This window comes from Panthera onca, chromosome B4 (genome assembly GCF_046562875.1).
Source record: "Panthera onca isolate mPanOnc1 chromosome B4, mPanOnc1 haplotype 2, whole genome shotgun sequence".
NCBI lineage: Eukaryota > Metazoa > Chordata > Mammalia > Carnivora > Felidae > Panthera > Panthera onca.
This window is the reverse complement of record NC_138345.1, coordinates 64964931-64974887: the sequence shown is the minus strand read 5'-3', so window position 1 is coordinate 64974887 and position 9957 is coordinate 64964931.

Here is a 9957-nt window from a genome sequence, read left to right as displayed (position 1 = left end):
TGAGAGACGCACTTGGAGAGGGCTTGGGTCAGATCACGGAGGACCTCATAAACCATTTTAAAAACCTTTAGCTTGATCCTGCAATTGATGGTGAGCTTTTGAAGACTTTTAGAGTAGAGAGTGACAGTATCACAAGTACATTTTCGAGCTGGCTCTAGACTGAAACATAGATGAGAAATAGGGATAAGACCAGAGCCAAGAAAACTGGATTAAAGGCTGCTATGATAACCCAGGCAAGAAGTGGTAAGGACCTAAATAAACATGGCATAAGAGAAATAATGTGTTTATTCATTTAATGAATATTGATTGAACATGCACTGTGTTGCAGGCACAATTACAGGCAGAAGGTCATAAAAGTGAGCAAAACAAACAGAAATCCCTACCTTCACAGAATTTATCAGGTAATGTGAAAGTTCTTCCAGATCTGTGGATTAATACATAGTGATTGACTTATGTAACCAAAGGCACATGTAAGATTTTCGGCCCAGACTAAAAATATAGTCTTTGTCCAAAGAAAAAAAAGGAAACAGGAAGTCCAGATCCTCATTCACATGGTCTCTAAATCTTGAAGGGCTTTTTCTTATAGATATTAATTAAATGAAACCCACCTCAGCAATGCACCTTTCTGGTGAATATAAATAACTTCCGCTGATCTCTGCAACATTTTAACATTTTCACCATTTGGAAATACAGCTGTTGCTGCTCAGCTTGCTTTTTCTCCACAGCTTTGATGGTGCAGTAATGTCAGAATGTGACATTATTGCTTACCCAGGCTATGCACTAATGATTCCATTTTTCATAAACAGTGGGGCTTAGTAACCTTTGGGGACCACTTTCAAATTCTTGTACATCCACAAACACTGTAATTTGTGAGACATCTGTTACTCTAGGCTCTAATTTTGAAGGAAACCTCCTCAGAATATATTTTTACTAACTCAGGAAGTTTTTTTTTTTTTAAATAGTATTACATATTTGCCTCATTGCTCTGCTTTACACACTGTATATACGTGAGCATCGAGAACCTGCAAGTACTTTATACTGTCAACTAAGGTTAAACTACTTGCGGGAGTAAAGTCTGCCAGGGAATTGTGTATAATAGCAATTTTCCCCTCACCAACACTTGGCAAAGGAACTTTTCCCTACATTTTCTATTCTGGTCAGGTAACTCATTTTTTTTCCAGTGTTTGTTCTATCACTAGCTTGCTAGATGACCATGATAAAGAAAATGTATCACCTCCATGGATATATTTCCTAATTCGGAAATGGAGAGAATTGAATGACAAAATTTCCCCTAACAAGGCGATTCTAGATTTTTTAATTCATAAGACCAGTTTCACAGCAGACATTGAATTCCAAATAAATAGACAAAAGGATACAGGTGTCTCCCCATCCATTTTTTTTTTAATTTTTTTTTTAACGTTTATTTCTTTTTGAGACAGAGAGAGACAGAGCATGAACAGGGGAGGAGCAGAGAGAGAGGGAGACACAGAATCTGAAACAGGCTCCAGGCTCTGAGCTGTCAGCACAGAGCCCGACGCGGGGCTCGAACCCATGGACCATGAGATCATGACCTGAGCCGAAGTCAGATGCTTAACCGACCAAGCCACCCAGGCGCCCCTCCCCATCCATTTTTTAAAAGTTTGCGCTACATCACTTTACTTTTACAAAAGACCTACATTAGTACTACCTGTTTTTGTTAACCAAAAGAAATCTGAAGAGGATTGTCACTTTTAGGAAAAAAGACAAAAAGCAAAAATAGCATTCATTGTTTGTTTTGCAGCAGAGCTGTTCTAGAGGCACATACACCAGGAAGGGCTGAGGTGGCCCTGCCAAGCTCCTTCCCCAGGAACTACACTCAGCACCTCAACATCAAGCTGCCATGGTGTTGAACTGTGTGAGCATCTGTGCTTTGTCTTGATTTATTTCACGCATCTGTTAACAAGATTTGTCATAAGGTATCAGAAAAGCCTAAGAGAGGTTATTTGGGGGGCCTGGGAATGCTCAAAATTTTTCCATATAAATTAATGGTGATTGCTTCTTAACTTTATAGCATTTTGGCCTACAAAAGGTTTCATTGCAATACTCTACATTCAGATAGCAGGGGAGACCTGTATTATTCAAAAATAAATAAATGTCTTAATTAAAATATCTAAATCAGACAACACATATCCCAGAGTGCTTAGGCAATGTACCAAAATAATCTCAAGATGGCTGGAAGTAATTTTTTTCGTATTATAGATAACAAATATTGCTACCAGAATACTGTAGACATGAAAAGTTCTCATTTTCAAAAATAGGTGGAGGTGAAGGCACTGGCTCTTTGACAACTAATTTCCTTCATGGTTATTAGACATTTATATCTTTCCATCCCTTTAAGGAGTTAATTCAGGTAACATATCTTCTGGAAAATCGTCCATTTAAGGAGTTTTCTTATTTATTAGCATAGATTTTTGAAAACTGTTTATTGTAACTCTATTAATTATTTCTCTACTGGTGGATCATTCCTTCTTCTCAGCCTTAAATCTATGTATTTGTGTTTTCATCTCTTCCTAGCTACACCCTTGATGAAGGTAAGTGGGAAATTACCCATTTGACTGGGTTTTGTTACTATTGTTTAACTGCCTTATATCAATTCTACTATTTTTTTCTATTTCTAATTTATGCTTTGATTTATGTTTTTATCATTATTGATTCATTTCTTTCTTTAGCTTTCCTTGGATGTATTTGTTCAACTTCCTATACTGAATGCTTAATTATTTTCATTTTCTTTTCCTTAAGTTGTTGTATATAGTATTCTCAATCTTGTGAGAGGAAAGATTCTGCAACTTCAGGTTTTATTTTCTATTTGACCCAACAGTTGGTTAAATGAAAGCTATTGTTTCTTTCTTTTTTTTTTAGTTTATTTATTTATTTTGAGAGAGAGAGAGAGAGAGAGAGAGAGCAAGCAGGGAAGGGGTAGAGAGAGAAAGAGAGAGAATCCCCAGTAGGCTCCACACTGTCAGCACCACAAACTGTGAGATCATGACCTGAGTTGAAATCAAGAGTCAGACACTTAACCGAATGAGCCCCCCAGGTGCCCCAAAAGTTACTGTTTCATTTGTTTTTTCTTTTGCTAGGTATATCTGGTTTTACTAGTTTACTTTCAGAAATTCAAAGATTTACTAAATTGCTTTTCTACTTTCTGGAATTTATTGAGATTTCCTTTGTGGGTTCAGGGGAGTTTTGAAAAGGTAGAGCCTCAATAGTATATAAATTTTTATAGCATCTCTATTAATTATTAGGAATACTATCTCCTTCGTTATTGGATTGTGGATTTCTCAATATGTTCAGGGTGAAAGAAATACGAAAAATATCTGGGTAAGACTTATCAAGACAAAAAAGAAAGGACTCAAAAAAAATAATAAAAAGCCCACAAATGAGAGAGGAGAATTAACACCACAGAAATACAAACAATTATAAGAGAATATTATGAAAAACTATATGCCAACAAATTGGACAACCTAGAAGAAATGGATAAATTCCTAGAAATATATAAAATACAAAAACTGAAAGATGAATAAATAGATATTTTGAACAAATCAATAATCATTAAAAAACTGAATCAGTCATCAATAAACTCCCAAAAAAAGTCCAGAACCAGATGGCTTCACAGGTGAATTTTACCAAACATTTAAAGAGGAGTTAATATCTATTCTTCTCAAACTATTCCAAAGCACAGAAAAGGAAAGAAAATTTTCAAATTCATTCTATGAGGCCAGCATTACCCTAATACCAATATCAGATAAATCCACCACAAAAAACTATAGGCCAATATTTCTGGTGAACATAGATATAAAAGTCCTCAACAAAATACTAGCAAACATACATTTACATTGTTGGATTCATAAATCCAATACATTTAAAAAAATAATTCACCACATCAAGTGGGATTTATTCCTGGGTTGCATGGGTGGTTCAATATTCACAAATAAATCAACGTGATACATTTCATCAATAAAAGAAATAAGAACCATATGATCACTTCCATAGATGCAGAAAAAAATTTGACAAAGTACAACATCCATTCATGATAAAAACTCTCAACAAAGTAGGTGTAGAGGGAACATACCTCAACATTATAAAGGCCATCTATGAAAAACCCATAGCTAACATAATCTTTAATGGAAAAAAATCAAGAGTTTTTCCCCTAAGGTCAGGAATAAGACAAGGATGTCCATTTTCACCACTTTTATTCAACATAATACTGGAAGTTCTAGCCACAGCAATCAGACAACACAAAGAAATAAAAGGCATCCAAATTGGTAAAAAAGAAGTAAAACTTTCACTATTTGCAGATGACTAGACACTATATATATATAGAAAACCCAAAAGACTCCACCAAAAACTGCTACAACCAATAAGTGAATTCACTAAAGTCACAGGATACAAAATCAATGTAGATAAATCTGTTGCATTTCTATACACCAATAATGAAGCAGCAGGTAGAAAAATTAAGAAAATAATTCCATTTACAATTGCACCAAAAATAGTAAGATACCTAAGAATAAACCTAATGAAAGAGGTGGAAGACCTGTACTACAAAAACTATAAAACACTGATGAAAGAAATTGAAGATGACACAAAGAAATGGAAAAACGTTCCATGTTCATGTACTAAAAGAACAAATATTGTTAAAATGTCTACACTATGCAAAGCAATTTGCAAATTCAATACAATCGCTATTAAAATACTAACAAAATTTTTCACAGAACTAGAACAAACAATCCTAAAGCCACAAAAGACCCTGAATAGCCAAAGCAATCTTGAAAGAGAAAAGCAAAGCTGGACACATCACAATTCCAGACTCAAGTTATATTATAAAACTATCGTAATGAAAGCAATATGGTACTGGTACGAAAATAGACACATAGATCAGTAGAACAAGATAGCAAACCCAGAAATAAACCCACAATTATATGGTTAACTAATCTTCAACAAAGCAGGAAAGAATATCCAATGGAAAAAAGACAGTCTTTTCAACAAATGATAAAACAGCAACATGCAAAAGAATGAAACTGGACCACTTTCTTATACCACAAACAAAAATAAAGACCTAAATGTGAGACCTAAAAGCATAAAAATTCTAGAAGAGAACACAGGCAATAACCTCTTTGACATCAGCCATAGCAACTTTTTTCTAGATCTATCTCCTAAGGCAAGGGAAACAAAACTCTTGGGACTTTATCAAAATAAAAATCTTCTGCACAATGAAGGAAACAATCAACAAAACTAAAAGGCAACATACAGAATGGGAGAAGATATTTATAAATGACATATTTGATAAACAGCATCCAAATTATATAAAGAACTTACACAACTCAACACCCAAAAAACAAATAATCCAGTTAAAAAAATGGCCAGAAGACATGAACAAATATTTCTCCAAAGAAGACATGCAGATGGCTAACAGCCTGAAAAGACGCTCACCCTCACTTACCATCAGGTAAATGCAAATCAAAACTACAATGAGCTATCACCTCACAACTGTCAGAATGGCTAAAATCAACAACACAAGAAACAAGTGTTGGTGAGGATTTGGAGAAAGAGGAATCTTCCTCCACTGTTGATAGGAATGCAAACTGGTGCTGCCACTGTGGAAAACAGTATGGAGGTTCCTCCAAAAATTAAAAATAGATCTACCCGAATACAAAAAGACTAATTCAAAGGGATATACATACCCTGATGTTTAGAACAGCATTTTTTACAATAGCCAAAGTATGGAACAGCCCAAGTGTCCATTGTTTGATGAATGGATAAAGAAGAAGTGATATAGAGATTATATGTATGTATATATATATATATATAAAGAGAGAGAGAGGGGGGGGAGGGAGAGAGAGAGGGAGGGAGAGAGAGAGAGAGAGGGAGAGAGAGAGAGAGATATCATATATATATCAGCCATAAAGTTGCCATCAGTTGCTATGGCTGATGTCAACAGTACCATTCAGCCATAAAAAAGAATGAATCTTGCCATTTGCAACAACATGGATAGAGCTAGAGAGTATAATGCTAACTGAAATAAGACAGTCAGAGAAAGACAAATACCATATGATTTCACTCATAGGTGGAACTCAAGAAACAAAACAAATGAGGATAGGGAAGAAAAGAGAGAGACAAACAAAGAAACAGATTCTTAGCTATAAAGAACAAACTGATAGTATCAGAGAGGTTACCAGAGCGTGGGAGAATGGGTTAAATGGTGATGGGGATTAAGGAATGAACTTGAAATGAGCTGCTAAGTGTTGTATGCAAGTGTTGAATCACTATATTATACACTTGAAACTAATATAACACTGTACATTAACTAATTGGAATTAAAATAAAAACTTATAAACAAATAAAATAAAAATCTCTGGCTACAATTGTTATTTCTTTTGATCTCCTGTTTTCTAAAGTCGTGTATATATATATATATATAGATAGATAGATGCTTTGTTATTTACCGTCACTATGAACAGTGCAAAAATGTGTTTAATTTTACCACCTCTCCCTCCCTTTTTCTTCCAGTTTTGGTGACAAGTCCTGGAACATTTTCCCTGGCAAACTATAACTGAATTATTAATAATTATTAATTATTTCACTATATGGCTTTGTTCAAGAGTTATAATCATAAAAGTTAATTTTGTAACTATGATTTAAAAATTTTAACTGTAGTAATTATGTTTTTAAAAATTAATTTTTACCACCAGGATTTTCTTTCCACAGTTTCAATCTTTTGCTTGAATAGAGTATGCATTCAAGTAGATTTTTCATGTAGGCTACATAGGATATAGAGTTGAAGAGTCTTTGTATATTTAGAAATATCTTTCTGTTGCCTTGACATATTAATGACAATTTGGCTGGATGTACCTTCTGTGGGTGAAATCTATTCTTCCTCCAAATTCTGGAAATATTTTTCATCTGTTCTCTTGCATACAAAGTCTCTTAAATTAATTAATTCTTCTGTGTTTATATTTCTATTATTCCTACTTTAACATTTAACATTTAATAATTTCACTAGGTGTGCCTTAGTCTTCAATCATCTTTATTATCTTTCTAGGGAATATAATGCATACTTATTGTTTGCATCCCCCTCCCCCCAAGATCTGTCCCCTCTTTTGCTGACAATAGAATTAATTCATTTTTTTCCTCACACCAATCCATATTGTTTTTTGTGAAGCTCAAACCCCAAACCAGGGGTAGAGCATATAAACCAGTCTTAGGTCAAGTGATACATCATCACCTTGCCTCAGTGATTGGTTCGCTCACAGTGTGTGAACCTCACCATGTGATTTCTCCTCATCGCCAGGTTCACTTGCCACAATGTATTAAAGAGACGTGCACTAATTAAAGCATTACCTGCACTTTGCATTGATTCCTCATCCTACCACATGAAAGAAATAATGGCTCCTGATATCATCTTCAATTTGGGGGCAAATATATTGTCCTGCTTGCCATGATCTTTGGGTATTATATACAGTTCTTTCCTAATTTTAGGACAAATATTCCTTTCTCTGAGTATTAGGGAGTTTTTTGCTTGTTTTGTTTTGTAGATGAAGAATTGCAAAAACATTCTGTGGAGAAAAAAAAATCACTTTTTATTTCTGAAAATTAAAAAATCAAACAAGGCTATGTCCTATTATAGAAAGCCCCATATTAGCTATTACTTTTTTTCTAGCCAAAAATGTTCAGTTACTTAAACATCCTATTCTCAGGTTACCATTTTTTTTCAAAGAAAGTGTTTTTGATGAAGCTACTACTTCTTCCTTAAGAAAGATAATGTTTTTCTTTCCCCTGAAGTAAACATGTGAAGTTTAATTCAAGAATCTATTTCCTTCTTTATTAGCTAATTCTTTTTTTTCTTTTTTTTCTTTTTTAAAAAAATTTTTTTAACGTTTATTTATTTTTGAGACAGAGAGAGACAGAGCATGAATGGGGGAGGGTCAGAGAGAGGAGACACAGAATCTGAAACAGGCTCCAGGCTCTGAGCTGTCTGCACAGAGCCCGACGCGGGGCTCGAACTCACGGACCGCAAGATCATGACCTGAGCTGAAGTCGGCCACTTAACCGACTGAGCCACCCAGGCGCCCCTAGCTAATTCTTTATTATTAGTTTATTAACAAAATAGCTGCCACTAATATTATAATTTTAACCTGCATTTTCTTAGTGAAATGGACACTTGTTGGCTTTTGGAATAGATACCATTCATTCACCATCATGTTGATGACAGTGGCTAGTTTTCACTTAAGGGATTTCACTCCTCCCTACTTTCAGTCCTTTGACCATCCTGCTAGATCTAAATGTGGTATTTGACCTAGGATGGGCACATGGTTATGTAGGAATGTGCCAGTGGTTACACAGGAATGATGTTATGAGCTGAATTGTATCCTGTCCCCATCCCCAGCAAAGTCATATAGTGAAGTCCTAACCCCTAGTAACTCAGAATGTGACTGTATTTGGAAAGAGTAAATATCTAAAAAAAGTAAATAAGATTAAATAAAGTCATTAGGGTGGTCCTCATTCCAATATGACTTGTGTCCTTATAAAAAGAGGAGATTAGAACACAAAAACACAGAGAGACGACCATGGGAAGACACAGAGAAAAACTGGTCAATTGCAAGCCAAGAGAGAGGCCTCAGAAGAAGCCAAATCTGCTAACTCCTTGAACTTGGACTTTTAGCTTCCAGAAATGAGAGAAAATAAATTCCTGTTGCTCAAGCCATCCAGTCTGTTATAGTAGGCCACTAATACAAACAGGTATGTGACTCCTCAAATCAATCAGAACCAATAAGATTCAATTCTGGAAATGGATGTTTTTCACTACTGCATTTGAAGCTAAGTGAACTCAAGATGAGGGTTGCTGCAGCCCTCTTGTCACGATGAGGCTAGACCTACCAGAGAATGTAACCAACAAAGAGGAAGTGGTACTAAAAGATCAAATAAATGAGAGAAGTACAGTATTGTCATTTGATTCCCCAAGATCAAGCAAACTTGAAGCCACCTCTACTCATGGACTTTTCAATTTTGCGAGTCAATAAAAATCCATGTTTAAGTATTAGAAATTGAATTTTCTTTCCTCACAGCCAAAAGAGTCCTAATTAAGAACTTAACATCCAAAAATTATAAGCCAAGATTTGTCCAAAGTTACAGATTGTTTTGTTTTGGTTTTTTGTTTTTTTCCTAAACAGCAATTGCTTTAAAATGATACAGTCCTATGGAAAGATGTCATGGTCCCTTTTTATAGGAAAAAAAAAATCAGATAAAATAATAACAAAATATTTTATAGGAAAATGTCTTGAAATATCTGTCTGTTCTATAAGTCATTTCCTCTGGAAAGTGAGATTGATTTGGGGTAGATAGATTTCAGGAGTCTATACCACATTTTATTTACTGCTTCACTGTTCTTACACCAAATATCCCTTGAAACAGATTTTGAAATAATAAGAATTAAAATTTATAAAGAAAAATGAAGCAGTTCTGGAATTCTGAGCGTTGACTCCGTGTTTATTTCACTTTCATATCTTTGAGTATATCTGTGCACACACTTGTAAACTGGGGTAACTGCCTACAAGAGAAAACGGGTTAACATATTATATGCCAAAAGCCTACGGGAAAATAATTAGACATGAGGACTGGATCCTGATGGAAGATGGCTTGTTTCCCCAAGCTACTCTGGGTCTCCCTCTCTTTACCACAACCTGTACAACACCAGCAGTCCCCCTTCCCTGTGTAATTATTCAAGCGAGGTATCAGCCTGCACAGCCGATCAAGCAAGCAATATCCATTCTGAACCCTCTGTTGCTAATGTATTGACTTTCTTATTCCACACCACTCACTAAGCAGACTAGACAACAAGAGGTAAGTCACCTCTGCACCCAGGATGTGCCTGCAGGATAATAGCAATTTTAATCCCTGCATCAAGCAATCCTCAGAACTCCTATG